The sequence below is a fragment of the Eptatretus burgeri genome, chromosome 2 (genome assembly GCF_056783735.1).
Source record: "Eptatretus burgeri isolate ZD-2024b chromosome 2, Ebu_testis_v1, whole genome shotgun sequence".
NCBI lineage: Eukaryota > Metazoa > Chordata > Myxini > Myxiniformes > Myxinidae > Eptatretus > Eptatretus burgeri.
This window is the reverse complement of record NC_140962.1, coordinates 67,145,848-67,170,217: the sequence shown is the minus strand read 5'-3', so window position 1 is coordinate 67,170,217 and position 24,370 is coordinate 67,145,848. Positions and strand designations below refer to the sequence as shown.

The window sequence follows — 24,370 nt, the reverse complement described above, 5'->3', positions numbered from 1 at the left end:
TGACGACTTTTTTTCTCTCTCTCAGCACTCAACGGGGCAATCAAGGAGAAATTTCTTCCTCGCCATGGATGCCAACCTATGGGATCTGTGTGTGCTCCATCCTTTAAATACAAAGCATCGATCACGCAAGGAAGCAGCGCATAGCATTTTAGCCTTTGGTATGACTCGGCCAGGGTCAGGATCGAACGGCCGACCTCCCAGACTCAGAGCGGATGCTCTAAAGGAAATGGAAAGCCCTAATTATGACATAATTGTCTTCAGCAGTTTATAGGCCTTACATTCTCGATTCAAAATGCTGGGGAGGTCATGCTTGCACAGTTTTATTCTTGGGTTGCGAGTTTCTAAAACCACACAAATGTTCCTAACAAAGTCATATGAATTTAATTAATCGATGACACCATACACTCGTACAGCATAACCTGTAGTTTTCTGAGCATTTACCACTCGCGTGTACATGGAAACGCTCCAACGTCATAACGCCATATCGTACAATATTTCAGCTTGTCCATCCTGTGCTGTAGTTTCGATAGGGATTTCATTCATTGTTAAAACTTCCCATTGTTCGTCAGTTATAATTTCATATTATTTATATAATATATGTGATAATTATTTTTCATTAATTTGTGTATTTTTCTATGGTTCAAGGAGAAGGTTATGCAAATGCAGGACAAGGATAATTACAACGTTATTAGTGGAATATATATGTTTGTACTAAAGGTCACGGCGAAAGGAGAAAAGCACTCAAAAGAGAACTCCAAACAGTGTAACCGGAATAATAGTTATATTTATTAATCACAGTTTAAATGTAAGTTTTCTCTTTCAGTTAAGTCCAAGTGTTTCATTTGATCTCAAGATAACTCTTTACTCTGAGCCGAATTCAACTTGAATCCTTTCTGCACTCGAGGAGGTTGACCATTGTGACGTTTTCGAGAGATGGATTATGATGAATACATTTCCTGCTTTCACTCTTCCCTTCTTCTTTCCAGCATGATTCCCTTCCTAGCTTATTTTTTAAGGATTATTTCGACAGACTGCTAAAGTGCGTTGCAACATCTCTCACCCTATAATCCAAATTCCAATTGCTCTGACCCCTCACCACACCAGGTTAGCCATCTGTACCGGGTAAAGTGCTCCGGCTGTTGCACGCAAGGACCCCTTGGCAGAAAATAACCCGCAACAGCCGCTGCCACTTCCCGAGTGGATTGTGGCTGGGTGAGAGGGATTTGAGTGTGCTGTGTGACATCAGCAGATCAAAAAAGGTTGAAACGACCCCCCCCACCCCTCCTACCCTCCTTAAATTCCATCAAGATTTCTTCACGCCATTATACCTTCATTCTAAAATTGTGATTTTGTTTCGTGATTGTAGCCAAAGATGTCAAGTTATTGTGAAACACCTTTGGTGCTGACAAAGTATTTATCCACAATTTTGGTACACAGAATCCCCTCCACAGAGTCCTTTTGAATAACACCACATGACTCGGCTAATTATCATAAAATGTCACACACACGCACACACACTTCAGAGATACACGCAACAATGCTGGGTATAGTTGAGGGAAGAAGAGAAAGAGGCAGACAGTGTATGTACTGGATGGATGGCGTAAAGGATGCATCCAAGCTGTCTCTGCCAGCACTTGGGGAAGCAGTACAGGATAGGGATTTTGAAGAAATCCGATCATGAATGTCACCAGAAATCAGACACGACTTCAAGGAAGTGGATAACTAGATGTCAGATGGCAACAATCCAGGTAGATTATTCAAGAAGCAAAACATTCGTTTCTTGCAGATTTATGTCATTATCTTTCAAAGTTGATCACCTATTTTTTGTTGAGCTTTTATTTTCCAAAATATACTTTTCCCTGACTCAGCTATGATTTTACTGTGCATTCCCATAGCGTAATACACATAAAGACTTGTGCTATAATTTCAAGGTCAACACTCACTTTTTGGTCAAATCAATTTAATCCCCCAAGGTATAGCAATAACAAGGTGGTTTGCTGTTTGGCAAAATTACAAAATAGGACATAGTACAAAAGCTACAAACCAGTGTATCCTTTAGGAGAATGGATAGGAGGGACACTTTAAGCAAAGGAATATTGTATTTTATAACCAATAAGGTTTATCTGATATACATATGTATTTGTTGCGGATCCGGGGTGGCGGGATTCTCACCCGGTCCTAGGCGCCACCCTCACCACCACCGTCTCCAGGGTTTATAACGCCGGCCGGCTCAGCACAGGCCTCGGGTCACGCGCCTTCAATCGCGATACCAACGTAATCCTTGTACCTTGCCAGTTGGGGAAATAGAACACCTGGTTACAGACTGGTTGTGTCAGAGGCCGAGCGTTGTCTGCCAGTCTGTAACCATTTTGGTGTTATATGCCAATCAAACGGACCGTTCCTCGACGCGACACAAATTAATCCATCGCAGCGACTTCAGACGAATTAACCAGATTTATTGGAGAACATCGGGGATCACAACACAAGCAAAATTCACGACAATGGTTTTATTAACAGTCCTCAACCCATTCTTAACTAGGGAACCATGGTCTACATGTTTCGAGGGGGTCGCTACCGAAATATGCCTTATACAACACGTGCAGACAAAGACAAACAGCATGCAAGACAAGACAGAGTACTTGGTGATGTCTCATGGACAAGATGACATTGTGAAGAGCACGAATGTCGCTTGCAACAGGTGGATGTCCACGGATTCAAGCTCCCGCTCGAACGTGCCACATGGCGAAATGGAGCTCGTCCTCCCTTTGCCCCTTTCGCACCGCACGCGGTCTCCGCGCCCTCTGACCCCACGTAAGGTCGACGACGGGCCTCAGCTGATCTCTCTCACGGTCCAGCACACAAATCCAGGACTGGCCTGTTCTCCAGAGAAGGCCCAAGTCGAGGTGTCGAACTCCGCAGGCGGATCGACAACGTGTCCAGCCGTGAGGTGAGTAAGGACCGTCAGAGGCTCCAGCGTCTCCTCTCCTGCCTTCCCGCCTCGAAGCCCGACTTCCTCTTCATCCTCTCAGTTCCTCTCTCTGTCGAATCACCTTTTCTTTCTCGGCCGATGGCAGACTCGACCCTCAGGTTCAGCGTTCTCTCCCGGCCGATTCACCTTTTCTTTCTCGCCTCGAAGCCGGCTGCCTTCCCTCTCAAGGCAGAATCCTCGACGTGCAGGCAGCCCCTCAAAAGCCCACTGCCGTTTCTCCAAACAACTCCTTCGTCCACTCGTTTTGAATCACGAGCACGCTTCGAGATACGAGCACCCTCTCAACCGACTGCAGCCTTCAAAAACTCCCAAACGGAACCTGAGCCTGAGGTCCTCGTTTTTCTCTCTCGTTCCACGAGCCCGCCTCTCTCGGCGAAAACCACAAACTCCTCCCCCTTCACGTCACTTCCTCCCTCTAACCACCCCTCTCTCCAGGCCACACCCCCTCAGCCGACTGGGAGGGGCCTATCCCGGGATGGGGTAGGAATAAGAGGGATCTCTCATTTCACCACCACTGTACGAACATAAAAACAGTCTCTTACACCTCCCGACACACATATAACATACACATTACCAAACAACCTAGCTAAACAGGCATTTAATGGGGGATCTGAGCTAATCCTATACTTAGTAGTCCCATAAGGGCCATTTCCGTAACAATATATATATATATATATATATATATATATATATATATATATATATATATATATATATATATATATATATATATATACATATACACTGTAATATACGGTTCATATATCACCAGCACATTCAGTCTCCAGTTTGGGACACGATTGTAAAGATTGCCCATCCCAGGTAGGTGCGTTTAATTGGCACGATAGTTAGTTGTATTATCAAGAGACAGTATAATTAGTCAAGGAAGTGTACGTACGTACACACACACACACACACACACACACACACACACACACACACACACACACACACACACACACACTTCAGAGAATCACGCCCCAGACAAGAAGGAATTCCCAGAGTTGCAAGGAATGATTAGTGTGCTGTCAGAGAGTGGGATTATTCATTTGAACTCTTTTAACAGTCATACTTGTTATAGACATTCCCAAACCAACTTGAGGGAATGTCATCATAAAGTGAAAGGACATGTGCAACATCAAACTTATGTCTGGCAGAAAATCGGGTCAGGAGGGAAGAGAAGCTTGCAACAGATTGTTTGATGACAGAGACGTAACTCTTTCATCATCCTAAACCATCATGATAGGATGATGGAGTTTAGGAACTCATTGTGGATGCCAGACAATCATAAGTACAGTTATTTGAGCCTTGTATAACATGGAACACGATAGAGAAGCAACTGTACAAAATCTTTTCATCAGTGTAGTAAATGCATGCTATATCATTCAATATGCGATGCAACAAATACATATCCTCGGGTGGTAAAAATGAGGAAACTGGATTTAGGAAGTGACAAGTCCAGCTATCTTATGGTGTTTTGTTCAAGTCTAATGATAGTGGATCACAAACTATCTAAATGTGTGTGTGTGTGTGTGTGTGTGTGTGTGTGTGTGTGTGTGTGTGTGTGTGTGTGTGTGTGTGTGTGTGTGTGTGTGTGTGTGTGTGTGTGTGTGTGTGTGTGTGTATACATATAAACACACAATCACGTCTATCACTCGTAATTTGCGGGAATAACCAATCAGCTCTCACTTAATCAATTATCCCAGTTGATGAAGATTTCAATAAATTATCCGAACAAGACCCAATCATGGGTGAAAGACGTGATTGGGCCTTGTTCTTTATACATTGACTGCGATTGGCATTGCATGTGGCACCTGCTTGGGAGCCTCGTTGGTTTGCATTTCTGTCAACGCTGTCGCTGATGATTCGCCAATAAGCGATGAAACCGGTCTGGCAGCTGAGGAGATGTGGGGCATTGGGATTCTCATGTGTGTACTATTTGTGAATGTCTCCGCAGCTGTGGAGGAACTCTGGGAAGGCAAAATAAATTATAAGATCACAATGAGTAAAAATGTTTTCAGTTGCTATGAAGTGATGAATCGCCACATCATGGCAGGAAAGCTGAGAGGTATGCATGCTCCCTCTAAGCTGCCTAGACTGGGTTCGAATCCTACATAGGGGCACTGCATCAGCAGTATAACCGTGTCCTTAACCAATGATGCAACCAGCCGTCACAAGGCTGCGTACAAGAGCGCGTGTATCCAGGAGGTCACAAATACTCCAGGTAACATCAAAAGATCTGCAGGCCTTTCTTGCAATGACGAATGCCAGTGTTCATGAGTCCACGATCAAGAAAACACTGAACAAGAATGGTGTGAATGGGAGGATAGCAGGGAGATTCTTGGGCTTATCACTGCTCTCGAAACCACTGCTCTTGGCGCAAAACATTGCCGCCCATCTCAATTCTTCTTTTGGAAGAATGTTCTGTGGACAGATGAGTCGAAAGTGGAATTTTTTGGTTTCAATGAGAAACGTTATGTTTGGCGAAAACCAAACACTGCATTCCACCTTAAGAACCTCCTCCCAACCGAGAAGCATCGTGGTGGGAGTATCATGGTTTTGGGCTGCTTTGCTGCCTCAGGACCCGGATGACTTGCCATCATTGACCGAACAATGAATTCTGGATTGTACCAGCAATTTCTACAGGAAAATGTCAGGGCATCAGTCTGTCAGCTGAAGCTTAACATAAAGTGGGTCATGCACAAAGACAACAAGCCAAAACACACAAGTAAATCCACAACAGAATGGCTGAAGCAGAAGAGATTTTGCACTTTGGAATGGCCAGGTCAAAGTCCAGACCTTAACCCAATTGAAATGTTGTGGCAGAACCTGAAGCGAGCAGTTCATGCAAGAAAGCCCACAGATATGTCTGAGTTGAAGCAGTTCTGTAAGGAGGAATGGGCCGAAATGTGAGCTTGTGAGCCAAGCTACTCAAAATGCAGGACTCATCAAGAGTTACAAGAAACGTTTGTTTGAAGTTATTGCTGTTCAAGCGGGTGTCACCAGTTCCTGAATGTAAAGGTTCACATACTTTTTCTGACAAAGAAATTGAAGGTTGGATTATTTTGCTCAATAACGAAATTAAAATTTCGATTTCTTTTGTGTGCTATTTGTTTAACCACGTTCTCTTTATCTATTATTAGGACTTAGAGGAAGATCTCATAACATTTTAGGTCAAATTTAAGTGGAAATACAGAAGATTCTAAAGGCTTTACAAACTTTTTCTCACCACTGCAAATGGAAATATCCACAAATAAATGTCGGCCGGTGCAGACTCGTCAATGGAGTGACCCAAAACAATGGAGTACAAACGAACTGGTTGCTCGGCAATGCTAAACTGTTTGCCTTGCGATCCAATCTACCAGCCTGAGCCATGCCATCTGCCATTGTTTGGCAGCTGTGCCACCTGCTATGTCACTTGCACCTGCTGTGCCACATTTTGCTGTGAGCCATAAAGGCCCGAAGAACTGACCTTGCTTCTAGGACAAATGGGCCACTGTATCTTTTTATTGTTGATTGGGCCACAATGGCTGGCTGCTGACTTGCTGTGGGCTACATGGACCAAGAAGACCTTGTGAAGTAGGCCACATGGGCCTTGTGAAGACTCACCATGAGTGAGAGGCCACTTGGGCCCTTTGAGCAAATTGTTGGGCCGAACGGCCACATGAAGAACTCCTGTTACAGAGAGGCCATTTGGGCCATGTGGAAGCACTGGATGCTCACAGACCCTGTGGTCACTGAGGACATTTGCAGTGCCTGGACACAGGGCCCGAGTAGACAGCGTTAGGGCAGGAGTCTTATACTTGGTCATGGGGTCCAGAGACTTCATGAACTTCATGAGCCTTGCAGTGAAAACCTGGGGAAGGGTGGTGGTAATAAGCAAGCAGCGTAGCAGTGGTGAACTCACCTCCAAAAGCTCGAGGTGAATGCCATTAGAGCACATGGGGATGCCATTGCACAGTATCACTCCGCATATTAAGCCGATTAACGACTAATGGTCAGTGAGAGGGGAGGGGCATGGGCCTTTTGAGAGATGTTGTTGCCCAAAGTAATAAAGGCAACCACGCTGGTAAAAAGAGAGAAGGAATTTTGCCTTTTCCGTGGTGCTACTGGCTGCATCAAAGCTTGTGCGAGACAACGGCTGCGTCATGTCTCATCAAATGAGCTCCATCTGTCTTTCTCCTCAGCCAGCGGCACAGAACGAAAGTCTCGTTACACCCCCCCCCACACACACACACACACACACACACACACACACACACACACACACACACACACACTCACAATCCCCCCTCCCCCACCCACTGGCCAGAACTGGAGCATCTTGCACAAAGTTCTTCATAATCTTGTGAATTCCCCCGTGCCTATCTCTTGTGGCATTTCCGATGGGGCCCAGCCAAGTTAGAATAAAGAAGAATCTTATGATCCTTCGTTGACATCGCGGGCACATATCAGTAGAGGTTAAGAGTTTTTTTTTCATTGTTAGTTGCATAATTTATTTTTGTATATTGCTTCATTTTTAGCTCACCTGGAAAGTTCTTTTGGGGAGCTTACGGGATGGCCCGTCGTCCATCCGTCCATAAACACTTGCAACTTCTTCTCTGAAACTACACACACGATTTTGATGAAACTTGACCACAACCTTCATCACCCAGTATGTACCAAAGCTTGTCCACGGCATAAAAAATAAAAAAAAATAAAAAATATAAAATATCGAGCCCGAAGTTGGTCTATGGGGAGTTGCTCCAAAAAATAGGTACATTAAAAAAATTGGGGCCATAATATTGGTTCATTGGTGTATCGTGCCGATTTCATCCCACGTACGTTGACTTCCTCCTCCATATCATTATTCTACCAGGTAAGCAACCAGGGGTATTGACCATTTTTTTTTACCTCCCCCCTGTGCCATTTGCTTTTTAATAAATATACCTGGTCTCGGAGTGAATTTTGCTCGTCTTGGCTACTTCGTTTGGAGGTTTAGGCTGATTTGCAGGTTAGTTGGAGTGCGTTGCAAACTGCTTAGACTTAGCATCATGACCTCACGGCTTGCACGGCTGAATTAATAAGAGGCACGAGTTAATGACACCCGGTTAATTTTGTGGCCCGATTCCCAGTGTAATGTGCCAAATAGGCCCGGGAACTTGCTCGGATCGACAGACTTATCTGGCGGTTGCGGTCGCTTTGACGTGACACGTGGGACTCCAACCGGGCAAACGGAATGGAGTTCTGGCCATTACAATACATACACACATACATGCTAGAATTTTCAAAAGAAAAATCTATCTTGTCAAATCTCATACAAGTACTTAACCACAAAAACAAATATAAAAGGTATTTCAAGATACTACTTGATGAGTAAACTTATGTCTTCTTCTTTAACAGCCACAATTATTCCCACGTTATTGTGGGATCAGCAGGGTGAAGCTTGGCTCAAGTCTTTCACACATTGTCTAAAGTCTCAAGTCTTTCCAGGCCTGACGTTCGACAAAGGTTAGGGTAGTAATTTGAAATTTGTCTAGGGTGCCAGCAAAAGCTTACCTACTCTTCACGAAGGCCACCGTGGGATCTTTAACATCCAGCAGCCAATGCCAGTAGATGGGACACCCTTTGCACATCCATCTGAGGGACAGCACACACATTTATGAATCATCCCACCTGTGAACATGGTAATTACAGTTTCTAGCTGGGGCTGGAATTTGAACCTAGGCTAAGCAGGTTAGAGGATCCTGTCCATACCTCTCGGCCATCCTGCAAACCCCTGAGTAAACTTATGGTATGTGACATAAAGCGATGAGACAACGGCTACACCGACATAAGACAATCGCAAATTGTGTTAAATGACTGTTCACAAAGGAAGAAAAGAGAACAAAAATCATGTAAAAATGTACTTCTTATTGTTCAATTTGCCATTTCTAAGAACTATAAAGCTCTCTATATGCTTATGCCACATAGTTATAGCACTGTATATTAAAAAAAAGATGTGTTAAACATCGATGTGTGTTCGAGTCAGCCATTGCTTTTGAATTGCAGTCTGTGACTTTAATTACTTAGGCGGGAGTTGGGTTTATTTCCTGGCTTTTGAAAGCTTTATGTTTGACACTTACGGTTAAAGTCGTATAACGACTGAAGCAAATTACTTTGCAGTCCTTGTAACACATTGCAGGCTCAATGCAAGTTGTGTTGAAAGTGACATCGGGTGTGAGAATAGATTAGATAGGTTGGTAGCATTTGTCTCTGGTATTTGAAGCCCCGTGGTCAATGTCCAATAAAGTCGAAAATCTGACCATAAAACTGTCAGTTAAAAGAGTTATATTGTGGAGTTGTTGTCAGAGGAGATGTAAAACAGTTGTCCCATTTACAACCATGTGAAAGTAAAAGTAAAAAAATTACAACAAAGGAAATGGATAACAGAGAGACAGGACACGGAGTTAACACGAAGAACAGTGAAGGAAAATAAACCGATAGCGAGGTGTTCATCTTTTGCAGTAATGCCAGGAGTTTAAAGAATAAAATGGTGGAACGTGTGTGTGTGTGTGTGTGTGTGTGTGTGTGTGTGTGTGTGTGTGTGTGTGTGTGTGTGTGTGTGTGTGTGTGTGTGTGTGTGTGTGTGTGTGTGTGTGTGTGTGTGTGTGTAGCTGTCGACCATCGTTTTTCCGGTTTTGTGGCCCATCATGATGACACATCACATATTCATGTATTTGTGACCATGAAAACAAATTTGGTTAAATTATGAAATACAACCCCTGGCTTGCCTGGATCAGCAAGGTACAGATCGTGTCTCATAACAGCCAAAACTGCAGCAACTGTGAGGAACAATGGTCGTCTGCCACATGAGCACATTGTCTCTGCCTTGCTGCATATTTCATAATTTAACCGAATATAAGTTTTTGAAACAGAGCCGAGTGTGCCCACGAAAGGCATCTGGTATTGGATGTGATATGGTGATCATGCGCATGATGCCTATGTCATGTCACCATTATTTTCTGAATAATGGTGACATGATACCACCAGATCAGAAGGGCCATTTCAGATGTAATTATTGCATCCGACCGCAACACTACTTCTGGGATGGTGCACCGCACGGCAGGGACAATGTGTCCGTGCAGCAGATGACCATTGTTTCTCACAGTTCGTGCAGAGCGGGAGAAACAAAAGATCAGAGATATCACAGGAACGTTTAGGTATAGGATTCGGGTCCTTAAGAATAGAACAGGACAAAATATCTGACAGAGAAGCACAGGTGAAAGGAATATGGAAGGACCATACCAGTGGTGTATCGAGGAAAAATGCCGCTCAGGGTGAGATATCAAATTGCCGCCCTCTCGTAACTCACACATGCTGAATTAAACACAAAGCCTGATTAAATAACGTTATTATAAAATCGAATCAAGTTCAGCAGATTAGCAAGTAAACAGTTAAACCTTTGTTTTCCACCTTTCAAAATCATCATCGGCCAACTAAGCATTCAGTTGTTGTGACTGTGTGGTTCATATTTTCCTAGCCATCAGTGAAGCAAACTCGTCTCGTGAACACACAGGAATGAGATGCATTGGTGTACTCAGGGGGGTGCGGGGAGGGAGGTGACACCAGCCTGGGTGTGACACCAGTGGGAGGGGGGGTGCCATTAGGAGAGTTGAAATACCAACACGATGATATAACGATGGAGTTATTTGCAAGTGACATTATATTATTATTTAACGCATAATAAAGACAGTAACTCAGTAATAAAGTTAATTTAGTTGTGACACTTACCAAAATAATCTTGAGTCCAAGTTTCCGAACGAGGAAGGCACATGTAACATAAGGCCAAACAATAATGATATTATTTTTAAAAAACCCACCAATTGATCGCCCCTGCGCACTTCCTTTTTTGTATCAGCCTCCTTTTTTATTACTTGTTATTTTGTCAAACATCCGGGAAAAAAAAATTGCACCATGTCAGAAGGAAGCTGCGCAATGAAGCAGCAACACCGCTTAAAAAGTGGCTCCGTGGGGGACTGACGGTTACTTCCCCAACAGGCGGGGTGACCTGACTGTCCTGATGCAAATAAACAACAACACAAAAAACTAAACAACAACAAACTATTATCTTCTTCATTTTGCGGATGAATGGAATGCAGGACATAAGGTATATTGAAGCGGTTTGCACCAATTAAAATCTATTTTCTTATTTCCAATTTGCTAACTCAAGGTACAGTTCTGTAATCCGGTTGAAATTTTACTTGCAGACATGATGTTTTCTGTGTATTTGACTTTTAAAATTATTTATCTTGGGGGGGGGGAGGGGAGGGGGGGTGGCGAATGCCAAGGAAGGACCCATCCCAGGTGCCAAATACTCAGTCTCTTGGTACACCTCTGATGAGACGGGAACACAGGAATGAGACGAGAACAGCAAACTGGAATGAGATGCGAACACAGGGATGAGATGGGAACGCCAAACTGGAATGAAACGCTAAAGTCTCGTTGTCTCGTCTTCAAGTTTAGTTTCCCAGGATGCTGCGCGTTCCTTTTTCCCACGCCCTCTCTTCGAGACATCCTTGGCCACAAGCATTGGTCAGCAAATGGAGGGTGGGGCCATTTGCACAGTTCAACCCATCCCAGCCCTTGCGCTTTCACATGCCACGGGAAAATTGTCCTCAGAAGTGTCGATAGTGATGGATGATACTACAGGTACAGTACGGTAATAACAAATTTGCCGCCCCCCCCCCCCAAAAGTGCCACTTGAGGCGGCCGCCACTTTCACACACCCCCACCCCCACTCCCTCGCTACACCCGTGGACCATACTGAAACTCTACATAAACGACATAGCAATATGACGGCATCCTTCAAATCAGTAGAATATGAGCAACAACCAACAGTGATATAATGTGAGGTTTGTCGAGCCTTGAAGGAGATGGCAAATGGAAAAACACCAAGTGTCCATATGAAATCCCAATAAAACTCTTCAAGGTCGTTCGGGAGGAGGCCATCAAAATTTTAGCAGCGATCTGTATGCAGATCTGGAGCAGGATTGTGTGGCTTATAAGGCGGAAGCAGTCATTCTACACACCCTGGACAAAGAAAGGGGTTGCAAGAGAATGTTGAAATAACCGAACCATTGCCGTGATTTCACATGCCAGCAAGATATTACTAAAGATCATTCAACACAGAATAGAAGACTTCATCAAGTGAGAAATGAGCAAGCAGGTTTCAGAAGAGGAAGAGGTCCTGGAGATCAAATTGTTCATCTCAGGTGGATCAATGAAAAAACAAAGGAATATCAAAGGAAGGTGTATATCTGTATTATAGATTATAGCAAAGTCTTCAATTCTGTTGATGATTAATTGATGTGGATTATGCTGGGATAAATGGGGATGTCAGTCATCAGAGGACCTGATGTGTCTGATAAGAAGTCTGGACACTAAACAATGAGCTACAGGAAGAACAGAGTATGGAGAGATGGAATGGTTTGGAATTGGAAAAGGGGTCAGACAAGGATTCATTCTCTCCCCTTACTTGTTCAATCTGTATTGTGAGTACGGTACATCATGAGGAAGTCAAACTTGGATGACATCGAGGTTGGATTAAGGATTGGAGGAAAACGTATCGACAATCTAAGGTATGCTGAAGGTACCACTCTGTTGGCAGAAAGTGAAGAAGACTTGATGAAACTGCTGCAGACAGTAAAGAAGGAACGTGAAAAGGCTGGTCTTTGTTTAAACCGAAAAAATATAAAAATCCTGTCAATAGATGAAATTGATGTGTTCAGATTAGGAGACGATCAAATTGAAATAGTGTAAAGTTTCATCTTCCTGGGTTCTAAGATTGAAGTGAGTAGAGAATGTGGAGGTTAAATTAATATACGGTTAGTGTTGGGGAGAACAGCAATGTCAGGATTGACAAAGATCTGGAAAGACAAAGATTTGAAATTACAAACCAAGAGGAGGATGGTGAACTCTCTGGTATTTCCAGGTGCAATGTATGGATGTGAATCATGGACAGTGAAAAAGAAAGAAAGGAAGAAGAATGATAGTTTTGAAAGATGGTGTTGGAAACTAATGTTTAAAATCCATGGACTGCAGGAAGAAAAAACAAATCGGTGCTTGAAGGAATTAGACCAAGATGTACATGAGAAGTGCTGATGATAAAATAGAAATACTCATAGTTTGGACCCTTTGGACCCATAGAAACCACCATACATGCAGAAAACGAAAGTCTGGAGAAGTCAACCATGGTGGGTATGGTTGAGGGAATTGGCAGCCCTTGTATGTGTTAGATGGATTGGGGAAAGGATGCATCCAAGCTGGCTCTGAAAGATCTTTGGGAAGCAGTACAGGATAGGGATATTTGGAGAAATCTGATCATGAATTTCACCAGAAATCAGACACGACTTGACGGAACTAGACATGGTAGTTATTTGCCGAACACGGTAGATGCATTCCTGAAAAGTACCATGTTAAGCTAAATCGTGTTGTATGAAAAAAAATTCCCTTAAAAAATAATGTGAAAGGTAAGGGTTGCGTGTTGGAGGGAGCGGGTCAGATATTGAGACAACATTGCTTTGGTTCTGGTGTTCATTCCAAGTACTCAACAGCCTTTACATATTTTCCACGAGGGTTGTACGTGCACGAATTATTTTTGTAGCACTTAAAGGGGTAACACTGGGGCAATTTGCTCTGTTTTTATCGGAATTTGCATGGATTGGCCTTAATGTGGATTCAGGAAGACCGGGAGCGAGTCCAATCTCCACAGCATGTTCACCCTTTTATATCGCTCCAATATTTCGAAGTTAACATTCAACAAAGGAGATTTTCTTCTTTTTTTTGCCCACAGAAGCACGATTATCAATATATATATATATATATATATATATATATATATATATATATATATATATATATATATATATATATATATATATAATACGGATCTGGAAACCATTTGCATTCAACATACAGATGTCCCAAAAGTCAGTTATGTCGTTAAGTATGTGTGCAGTGCGATCCCTTTCCTTTTGTGTAGTGGGAGAATCAAAGGCGTGCGTTGCGATTTCTTTTTCGTTAGGTTATTAAATCTTTACATCCAACGAAAAACCAACAACCATTCCATTCCCCATCACGATCCACTATCCACCCGCTGTCTACAAGCACTCTGACTTGCCAAGGCAGGGTCTTACAGTCGTTCCTTGCCGCTTCCACCAACGTTCCTTCCACAAACGTTCTAACTCTTGCACGACGGCCGTTGCAGCGTTGATACTGTTACTCGTCGAGTGTGGGCCTGCATGGAGGCGTGGCTGGGGTTTCCTGGAAGGGGCAAAGGTCCTGCCCTGGAAAGGTGGGCCGTAGGACCTGTCCAATCAGACACGGACAGCGAGATGTGTTCACCAAGGCCCCTCCCCGCTGAGGGTGGTCGATAAATTCCCGAGCACTCTCTGAGGCAGGTGGTCTTTTGCAGAGTCTTGGAGAGTCTTGGAGAGTCTTTTTGAGGTGTTGGAGAGTCTTTTTGGGGTCTTGGAGAGTCTTTTAAAAGTTATTTTGAAGAGTTTTTTGGTGGGCGTCGAGATCGGGAATGTGTCTCTGCTGGTCCTCTACAAGGAAGGGAGGAGCGACCCTGACCCCCCTCTGTGGACCCAGGCCATTCACCACCCGAGCTCCACCACGAACCTCAAGTCCCATACATGCAACTGGGGACCAAACCAGCGACCACTGTCAGGTGCCACATCACGGAGCATGCCCTTCCTCCGATGGTCAGGTACACCACCGAACTCTGGCCCCCAGCTTGTCTCTCTCCACAGCTGCGCAGGTCCAATAAAGATTCTGGGTTTCTTTTCATTTTGTGTGTGTGTCTGCATGTGGGTCCGTCTTTAAGCAGAACTGAATAAGTGTTTTTGGATCATTGTAAATACTTCTTGCATATTCGTGTTAAGTCTTGCCTTTGTCTTTTTACTGTAAATAAAACATTTGAAGAAATATTCCCAGTCCGTTTCCATCCCTTCTTGAATTGGTCCGGCATGGTTCGGATCTGAGTTTAGGTGGGGTTTTATCTCCGGTAATCCGTTCATTCCAGCCGGCACGGCTTTGGCAGTTTCTGTTCGGCTGCACCCGAACCAGAGCTGGTAGTCCATAGTTGGAACTCTGCCGCTGTTGGCAGAGTGACCGGTTCGAGCAAGACGTGCCGAGGGCGAGGTTTCCCCGGTCGTCAAAATTGCGTCGTTAATTAGGTTTATTGGTCATAGACAAATAGACCCTACGCTACGCAGTTTAGATATTGGCGACCATGGTCAGTTAAACGACCCGCCGGCTGGCGGAGTTATCCGAGTGACGGCCTACAATTCCGTGGAGTCTGGTGGGAATCGACGTAACTTTCCCCACCTCGTGGTCGTTCTCGCCACCGACCCCCGGCCCACAACAATATATATATATATATATATATATATATATATATATATATATATATATATATATATATATATATATATATATATATATGCATGCCTGGTATTGGCTCAATAGTTAGGGTAGTGGGCTTGGGATCCTGGGATCACAAGTTCATATCCTCCTTGGCTGTTGAATTAATACCAGGTGGGGTTGACTCTACCTGTCATCCTTATGAGGTCGGCAAAATGAGTGCCATCTTGCTGGTATCCTGTGTTGGAGTGGTGACCTGTCAAGGATTGTGTCCAATAGCCAAGGAGACTGCTTATGCAGCACCAATGCCCTGCACAGAGTATGGTCCCAAAGAAGGATATATGTATATATGCATATATATATATATATACATATATATATATATATATATATATATATATATATATATAGATATATAAATGTATATATATATATATAGATATATATATGTATATATATATATATATATATATATATAGATATATAAATGTATATATATATATATATATATATGTATATATGCATATATATATATATATACATATATATATATATATATATATATATATATATATATATATTGCTGGGGTTCTGCAAAGCCGCATGCCTCAAAGGCAATAGCACCCAACATACAGTGATCCCCAGGCAGTTATCTCGTTCATCTTCCTGCAGTCAGACCTTCCCCTCATGTCTAATGGTTTAACGGGATGAAGTGCGTTGTATGAGTCTAATAGCTAAATCTAATTATATCTCTATCTTCCATTCAATCCTGATTTTCATTCCAACCCTTTCTTTTTATCCATGATACAAATCGAAGCAGGCACCGCACCCAGGCAGCCACCCTATGAGAGAGTCACCACCAACACTGTACAGTACGTGCATGGCGCTCCCTTTTATTAGAATCTGCACACCAATCTACAATGGTGTCTCACCTTGCTCCACGTTCACTCACTAGAAGCTCCACAACCTCGACCACCAATATCTTGAGCACACAGGAAAAATCACCCCTCACCTCCATATCAATGCAATTTGCCACCAAACGAGCACGCTGCGTGGCCCAGTCCGCTTGGACCACATGGTGTGCGAATGGGCCAAGCACATTAACAGCACCAACCTCAGCTCGCCGGGGTTGCCCTGAACGGGCATGCAGGACCGACACACCCCTCGTCCAGTCGCCAGAACACTGCCTGAGAGTTTGGTGTAGGGCTCTGGGCCGTGCCATGCCAGATGTGCGAATGAGGCCACCTCTGGCACCAGGAGCCTGGCAGAACGGGGCCGGGATCCCATGGAAGGGCATGATTCAGATGACGGCGCATCAGTATGGGTCGTCGCCCCACCCTTCGCCCGGAGCTTATAAAAGGTGAATTGCAAAGCCATTCACCCTCTCTCCTCCCTCCTGCTCTCTCTCTCTCTCTCTCTCTCTCTCTCTCTCTCTCTCTCTCTCTCTCTCTCTCTCTCTCTCTCTCTCTCTCTCTCTCTCTCTCTCTCTCTCTCTCTCTCTCTCTCTCTCTCTCTCTCTCTCTCTCTCTCTCTCTCTCTCTCTCTCTCTCTCTCTCCTCCCTCTCGCCTGCCTGCCTTGCACTGTCTCCGCCTGTTTGCTGCGCACACTTCTCCACCTCTCTGCTCCGCCCTCTCGTCACTGCACCTCGTTGTCTGCCTGTCGCTGCATCTGCACTCGAGGTTGGTGTGTGACAGACATTCTTCTGGACCAGTATGGAGCACACATTTTCACGAGCCCCGGCAAAAAGATCAAGCAAGAGATAACGTGCTGACTCTTAAGGTGGGATCGCTCAAGCGGAGTGTTCGCCAAAGCATACCGGGTTGTGTGGTCGACCGACTGCGCCAGGTATTCAGAGGCCGTTAGTTCTCATCTGCTCTCCTTCCTTCTGGCTAACTAATCTTCATCAGCTTTGTGTGGGTGTGTATGTGATGGCACCTGTCATAGCCCAAGTTAAGATCGTAGAAGATATAACAAGATAAGTCTGCTCTGTGTCTGCTTTTGTAAATTGCTTGCCTTTTGTCGCACCCCACAAATTCCTTGCTGTCCCTGCTGTACGTAATAATACACCCCATTCACTGTGCCACATACCTTTCCTCGTTAATTGTAAATAAATGCTTTGTATCGAAATATTCCCAGCTCGTTTTCGTTTTTTCCTTCATTGGTCCAGCATGGTCCGTATCCTAGCCGAGCTGTGACGTTATCCCCCAAAGATCTGTTTCCAAGCCGGTACATCCTTGGCAGTTACGCTTGGCTGCATCTGATCTGGTAAGGTGATCCAGTTTGAACAAGGCGTACCGAGCGCGTTTCTCCCGGTAATTAGATCACGTGACCATTTTAGGTAACTGTTTTCCATTTGACGGACGAGCCTAAGTCACGTGGTTGAATTATTGGCATTCACGGTTGATTAGCAACCCGCCGCGTCACGGAGTTATCCATGTGCGATGGCGTGCGATTCCGGAGGGTCTGGTGAGACGCCGAGTTAGCTTCCTCCCCCCCCCCCTCTCGTGCTCTTCTCGCCCCGACCCCAGGTCTGCCACAATACACACACACACACACACACACACACCCACACCCACACACACACACACACACACACACACATATATATATATATATATATATATATATATATATATATATATATATATATATATATATATATACGTATATATATATACATATATATATGTATTTATATTTATTTATATATATATATATATATATATATATCCCTATTATGTGCCTGGTGTTGGCGCAGTGGCTAGGGCAGCGGCTTGGGATCCAAAAGGTTCTGAGTTCAAGCCCCGTTGGACCACTGAATAAATACACCAGGGGGTTGACTCAGCCTGTCATCCTTCCGAGGTCGGCGAAATGAGTACCAGGGTACTGGGCCGGTGTATACCCCGGTTAAAATAGGTGTACCATATCCCTGTGTCGTAAGAGGCGACCAGGGTTGCGTCAGGAAGGGCATCCGGCATAAAACATGTGCCAAATCACTATGCGGATCACACGGATGATCCGCTGTGGCGACCCCTGACGGGAGCAGCCGAAAGAAGAAGAAGAAGAAGATATCCCTATAATCTCCTCGATTTTAGAAAATAAAAGTGAATGTGTGCCTGTGTGTCTTTATGTCCAGTGACTACTTTGAGATCTTTAGGCCGATCGACACGAAATTTATTAGATTTTCTGCGAAATATTTTTCAAAAAAAAATTCAAAGAATTTGAATTTTGATTTTTTTTTTCTTCAGATTTCTCATAAGTGCTATTATTATTTGGGTTATTTCTCCATTGTGGCAGACCACTTTCATCACTTTGTCTGGTCACCACTCCAAGACCAAGACCCGGAGATAGATAGAATGGGAAACTCATATTATGCGTGTATGAGCCAAATTTGAAATGTCTCGCTTTCTTTGGAAGTCCCACAAGCAAGCGGATTACGTGATATTTCATAAACAGAAGAGTTTTTATCAGCAAGTAATGTGCAAACTCCACCCACCCAGTGGGTAGGTATTCTCATCGTACATACATACGTGTATAGTATATTCACATACATACAGAGATTGTTGTACTAGTATAGTGACTCAATATACGGAATTTAACGACAACAAAACATATACAATAGGGAGCCAATTAATTATACATTACATCAAATTTGCTTTTATGGAATCTTGACTCCAAATTATAAAAAAGAAATTGGGGGGAAAAAATATAAATCAGATAATGCATGCTTTGTCATTTGTCAGAATATGCATTTCATGTTGCTCCAGGACGTTCGTGAGTGCTTTTCATTCTGTCCTAGTATCCCATGCTTTTCATGCTGCCCAAGCTTGGCTTGTTTTGTTTCTTTCAATTGTGCAGGATTTCAACCCTTTTTCAACATTCTTACTTCAATAAAAGTAAGCCAAGATGTCTGGGAAAAGGCTGTATCGAGTGATGGGTGGATATATTTTTGCGTCAGAGGCTCATAATCGCAATATGCTTCTGTGCTTAGATATTTAATCTAACGAATGGCCGAAGGGTTCCTAACTAAACTGTGTTCAGTTGTTACAAATTACTGCTCCCCAAGGTCACCCAATGGAAAACCGAATTTTGGCAGCAGCATGTGCTGGAAGCATAAGGATGGAAAACGTTTCATTCCTTCTAAGGGTTTACTTATACTGGAAGGAATAGATATGGGGAGAAGAGGTGGACGTGGAGAACAGAACAAACCAAGCATGTCAACTAACACGAGCGAGGAGAAAGGAACATGAACACGCCATGCAATGAAATAAATAATCCTATCCCCACTCGGTGCCATGGAAAACTGACTCTTACTCGGTACAAAAGTGCAGGCGAGGGCTTGCAATGGCACAGGCTGGTGGAGGTCCCAAGGTGATGAGCTCGAGCAACTCGGCCCGCAAAGGTAAGAGGAAGCGAAGGTGGGGAACGAAGTAAGTGAGAGGCGAAGTAAGGGAGCGCTAAGTAAGCAAGTTGCGAAGAATGAATATATCTGTAAATATAGTGATAATCAGGTGTGTGTGTGTGTGTGTGTGTGTGTGTGTGTGTGTGTGTGTGTGTGTGTGTGTGTGTGTGTGTGTGTGTGTGTGTGTGTGTGTGTGTGTGTGTGTGTGTGTGTGTATGACTCCCGTTTCGAAGAGCTGAACCTGCTGTTACGAAATGCCTCGAAAGCAGTACACATGAATATTGCACAATGCAATAAGTGAATTCATGTACATGTCAGCATTTCAAAACAGGAAGTACTTCACCATTTTGTAGCTTTTCCTCATCATGTATAGTATGTTTTTGCAAAACAAGGGAAAGCTGGCAGAAGTTATATAGCTCATTTGCAAGCTTCATTTATAGATTTGACATTGTGGGTTACATACTTCCTCCATGTTTTGCAGCACTTTCACCAAATGCTTGGACTTGTCAAAGCGTGTCCGCTTGGCTGCTTGAAAAATTGCTCTGAATCGGCCGGTGAACATCAGCGCAGCTCATTAAAGGAGGCGACTATGATGACGCTGTAATGCAGTAGGGAAATTGCTTGTGCTATGATGCTTGTGTTTGCAGAGCCCTGGCACTCATTCTGTCCAGGGGACAAAGGGTTGTACAATGGAAAAGGTTTGAAGTGATAATGGAAATACTCAAATAAAAAAACGCTCGACTGAGTATGCTTCGATCGTTCTGAGTTCAGCAATACATATGAATGCAACTGCTCTCCCAGGCAACAGTGCAACGTCAGAAATATGCTGCGCTTGGCCACAGCAATGGCATTTTCTGCAAAAAGTGAAAATTACATTATTAAGCCATCCAACGTATTATGTACCCAATAAATAATTCTCCTACATGAGGTAGAAAGTAAAATATTCTAAATTGTTATTATTTATAAGATTGTAATACAATAGATTTATAGGTGGATAAAGATGTGATCATACTTTAATATAGCCTATTCTACAATACAATGTCTGGTCTTATATTTGATGACTTGTATTCTTTCTTATATTCTATCGAGTATGGATCACACTAAATGACGATATATCTTTTGGTATGATACCAGCAGGGAGCAGAGCATCATTGAGCATGTCTTTCTTATGATGCTTACTCAATTACATAGCTTATGATGAGAGTGCAGAGTAATTTAAAAGCATGTTGCACTGAGGTTGTGACACTAAAAAGGGAAACACTCAAAAACAACATTTAAGTCTGAACCGGATTTTCACACAGCAAAAATATGTCACAGTAAAAAGACAATGATGAAATGTGAATCCAACTCATCAAACTATCCAGTGAGCACAAACTCAAAGTCAATCAGATCAAAAAAATTATGAGCTCCCCCAGTCGGTTGTCATACACAGAAGAACCAAAAAAAAACCAATGGAAATCGTAAAAAATGACCGAGAGCAAAGTATTCAAACACAGAAGACCTAATGCCTTGGGACATTAGTAAATGTAGACAAATCATGAAAGTGGATCTGCAGAGTGAGGTTACATTTCTTGTTATTTTTGCCGATAACCAAACATGAATACACCTTACATAGTCAGATTTCTGTGTAAGAGAGATATACTTGTCTTCGAACAGAACCAAAATGAAGACCTCATTACTTGCAAAATCGAAGATTTGCAAGTATATTGGTTGGTCTGGTCTGGTCTGTGATCCTGTCTGTCTTGTCTGTTGGTTTGTTGGCTTGTATGTACGTCAATCATCTATAGGTCACACTTTAAACTGATCTTCACTAAGCTTCACATAATGGTGGAGTTGGTCATAAGCAAGAAGACCATTGATTTTGACGTTAAATGGTCAAAAGGTCAATATAGGTCAAAGGTCAACAACATTGTCAAATTTCTAAGATCATCAATTTTCATCCAATTGACTTGAAATTTGAAGAGGATTCGCACATCAGGTCAGTGAATTCAACCACCAATTATTTTGAGATCATCCGCCGAATTTCTAAAATTGGCAATTTTCACCTGATTGACTTCAAATTTGAAGAGGATTTGCACATCAAGCCAATGAATTCAACCAACAATTATTTTTGAGGTCAATATAGGCCAAGGTTCAACAACTTCGGTGCAATTACAAAAATCCTCAATTTTCATCCAATTGACTTGGAATTTAAAGAGGAGTTGCATATTTGGTCATTTAATCCAACCATCAATTATTTTTAAGGTCAACTTAGGCCAAAATGTCAACATAGGCCAAAGGTCAACAACTTAAGTGGTATTTCTGAAACCCTCAATTTTCATCCAATTGACTTGATGTTGACCTTTTGACCTTTTGAACTCAAAAACAAAAGGCTTCTTCCTGATGACAAACTCTACCAAGTGGTGAAGATTCATGGATCGGTTTAAAATTGTGACCTGGAGGTAATAAACAGACAGACAGACACAATCGGATGAAAATTGAGTATTTTAGAAATATAACCTTAGTTGCTGACTTTGGGCCGATGTTGACCTTTTAGTCCATGTCCATATTGACCTCAAAAATAATTGGCTGGTTTAAATCAGTGACAAGAAATATAAATCTTGTCCAAATTTCAAGTCAATCTGATGAAAATTGAGGATTTGAGAAATCTCACCTAAATTGTTGACCGTTGGTCTAAGTTGACCTTTTAATCAATGTTAACCTCAAAAGAATTGGCTACTTGAATTAAATGACCTGAAATATAAATCTTCAAATTTCAAGTCAATCGGATGAAAATTGAGGATTTTAGAAATCTCACCTAAGTTGTTGTTGACCTTTGGCCAATGTTGACCTTTTATTCTATGTTAACCTCAAACATCATTTGCACGTTGCATTCTGTGACCTGAAATATAAATCCTCTTCAAATTTCAAGTCAATCAGTTGAAAATTGAGGATTTTTGTAATTTGACAAATTTGTTGACCTTTGGCCTCTGATGACCTTTTGACCTTTTGACCTTTTGACCTCAAATACTATAGGCTTCTTGCTTCTACCAAACTCTACCATGTGGTGAAGTATCGTTTTAAAATTGTGACCTGTTGGCAATAAACAGACAGACAGACAGACAGACAGACAGACAGAATATCAAAATCGATTGACCAATATACTTGAAAAATCTTTGATTTTGTCAGTAACAAACAAACGGACCCAACGCAATTCCCTCTCCCTCGTTGAGGGTAATAATAATAATAATAATAATAATAATAATAATAATAATAAACAAAACGTTTGACCTCCTGTGCCCTATATTAATGGAGTATGTGTAATGAAATAGGTCAAATTCTGGGTGTGAGGGTGTTCATGCACTCAGCATCACAGCCAGTGATGTCGGGGGTGGCTGGTTCCATTTTAGGCAAAAAGTGAAAAGAAAGGCGAAAGAAAAAAAAAAGCATGGACCTCCCAAGGATGAAAGGCAATGAATCAGTCTGCTGGTGAACCATCAAGCACCAAAGTCAACCTCACATCCATGTTGGTGCATGAGGGAAACGAACACCTCGCGGTGTTCGGCTGATTAGGCTCTCGCTAAGGGAAGGGAAACCCCGAAAATAAACCTGCTGCAGAGGGCCAACAACCCACTCAGTTCAAAACTATTATTACGGAAACTACAAGTGAAACTCAAATCCCAGCTGATGCTGGTCATGGTTATGGTGAGGCGACAGTCCAAATTTCGGAGGATGATGACATCAGGTTTGTGGTAGTATGGCGCTTCTGGACCAAAGCCGAAAGGATGTCCAGCGGCCGCAAAAGTCGATAACCAGGCCAAAATAAATAACTAACACAGGATGCTCGAATGCAAGAACACTAAACACAATGGATAAATCCACTCGACTTGCAAAAGATTTGGCTAGCTACGATATTTATATCTTGGGGATTAGCGAATGCAGGTGGGCAGGGTATCTAAAAATCAAGTTGAATTCTGGAGAGAATGTCATATTTTTAGGGAGAGAAGATAATTTACTTCACCATGGAGTTTCAATCATGATGTCCAACAAGGCCAAGCAATCACTATTTAATGGTAACTGATTAATGAAAGGATAATATATGCCTGATCTTCTCCAAATATGTGAAGCTTTCTGTGATTCAAGTTTATGCACTTACCAATGATGCAAGTGAGCAAGACAAAGAAAACTTCCATGAGCAATTACAATCAGTGGGACCACACTCTGTACAGAGCGTCGGTGCTGCCGAAGCAGCCTCGTTGGCTATTGGACACAATCCTGGATGGGTCGCCATTCCGACACAGACACTTACCTAAACAAATGTAAGAAATAATAATTGTTCGACACAACAGTTTTATTCACCCTCAAAGATCATTCCAACAAATGAAAATACAAATATATATATATATATATATATATATATATATATATATATATATATATATATATATATATATATATATGTATAGATACATACGTAAGCACTTGCTCACTTGCATCATTGATATATATATATATATATATATATATATATATATATATATATATATATATATATATATATATATATATATATATATATATATATATATATATATGTACATACATGTAGATA

General features: G+C 42.5%; 1 long non-coding RNA gene across 1 annotated transcript in view; it reads right to left on the bottom strand.

Annotated features, from left to right (window-relative positions):
• LOC147032215 (uncharacterized) overlaps positions 1-24,370 on the bottom strand; it is a 182,685-nt gene that overhangs the window by 61,919 nt on the left and 96,396 nt on the right. Inside the window, exons 4-5 of the long non-coding RNA XR_015055084.1 lie at positions 8,528-8,608; positions 7,518-7,596 (exon numbers count right to left, since the gene is read on the bottom strand). This is a non-coding gene — a long non-coding RNA (uncharacterized LOC147032215). The remainder of the gene's footprint in view (positions 1-7,517; positions 7,597-8,527; positions 8,609-24,370) is intronic.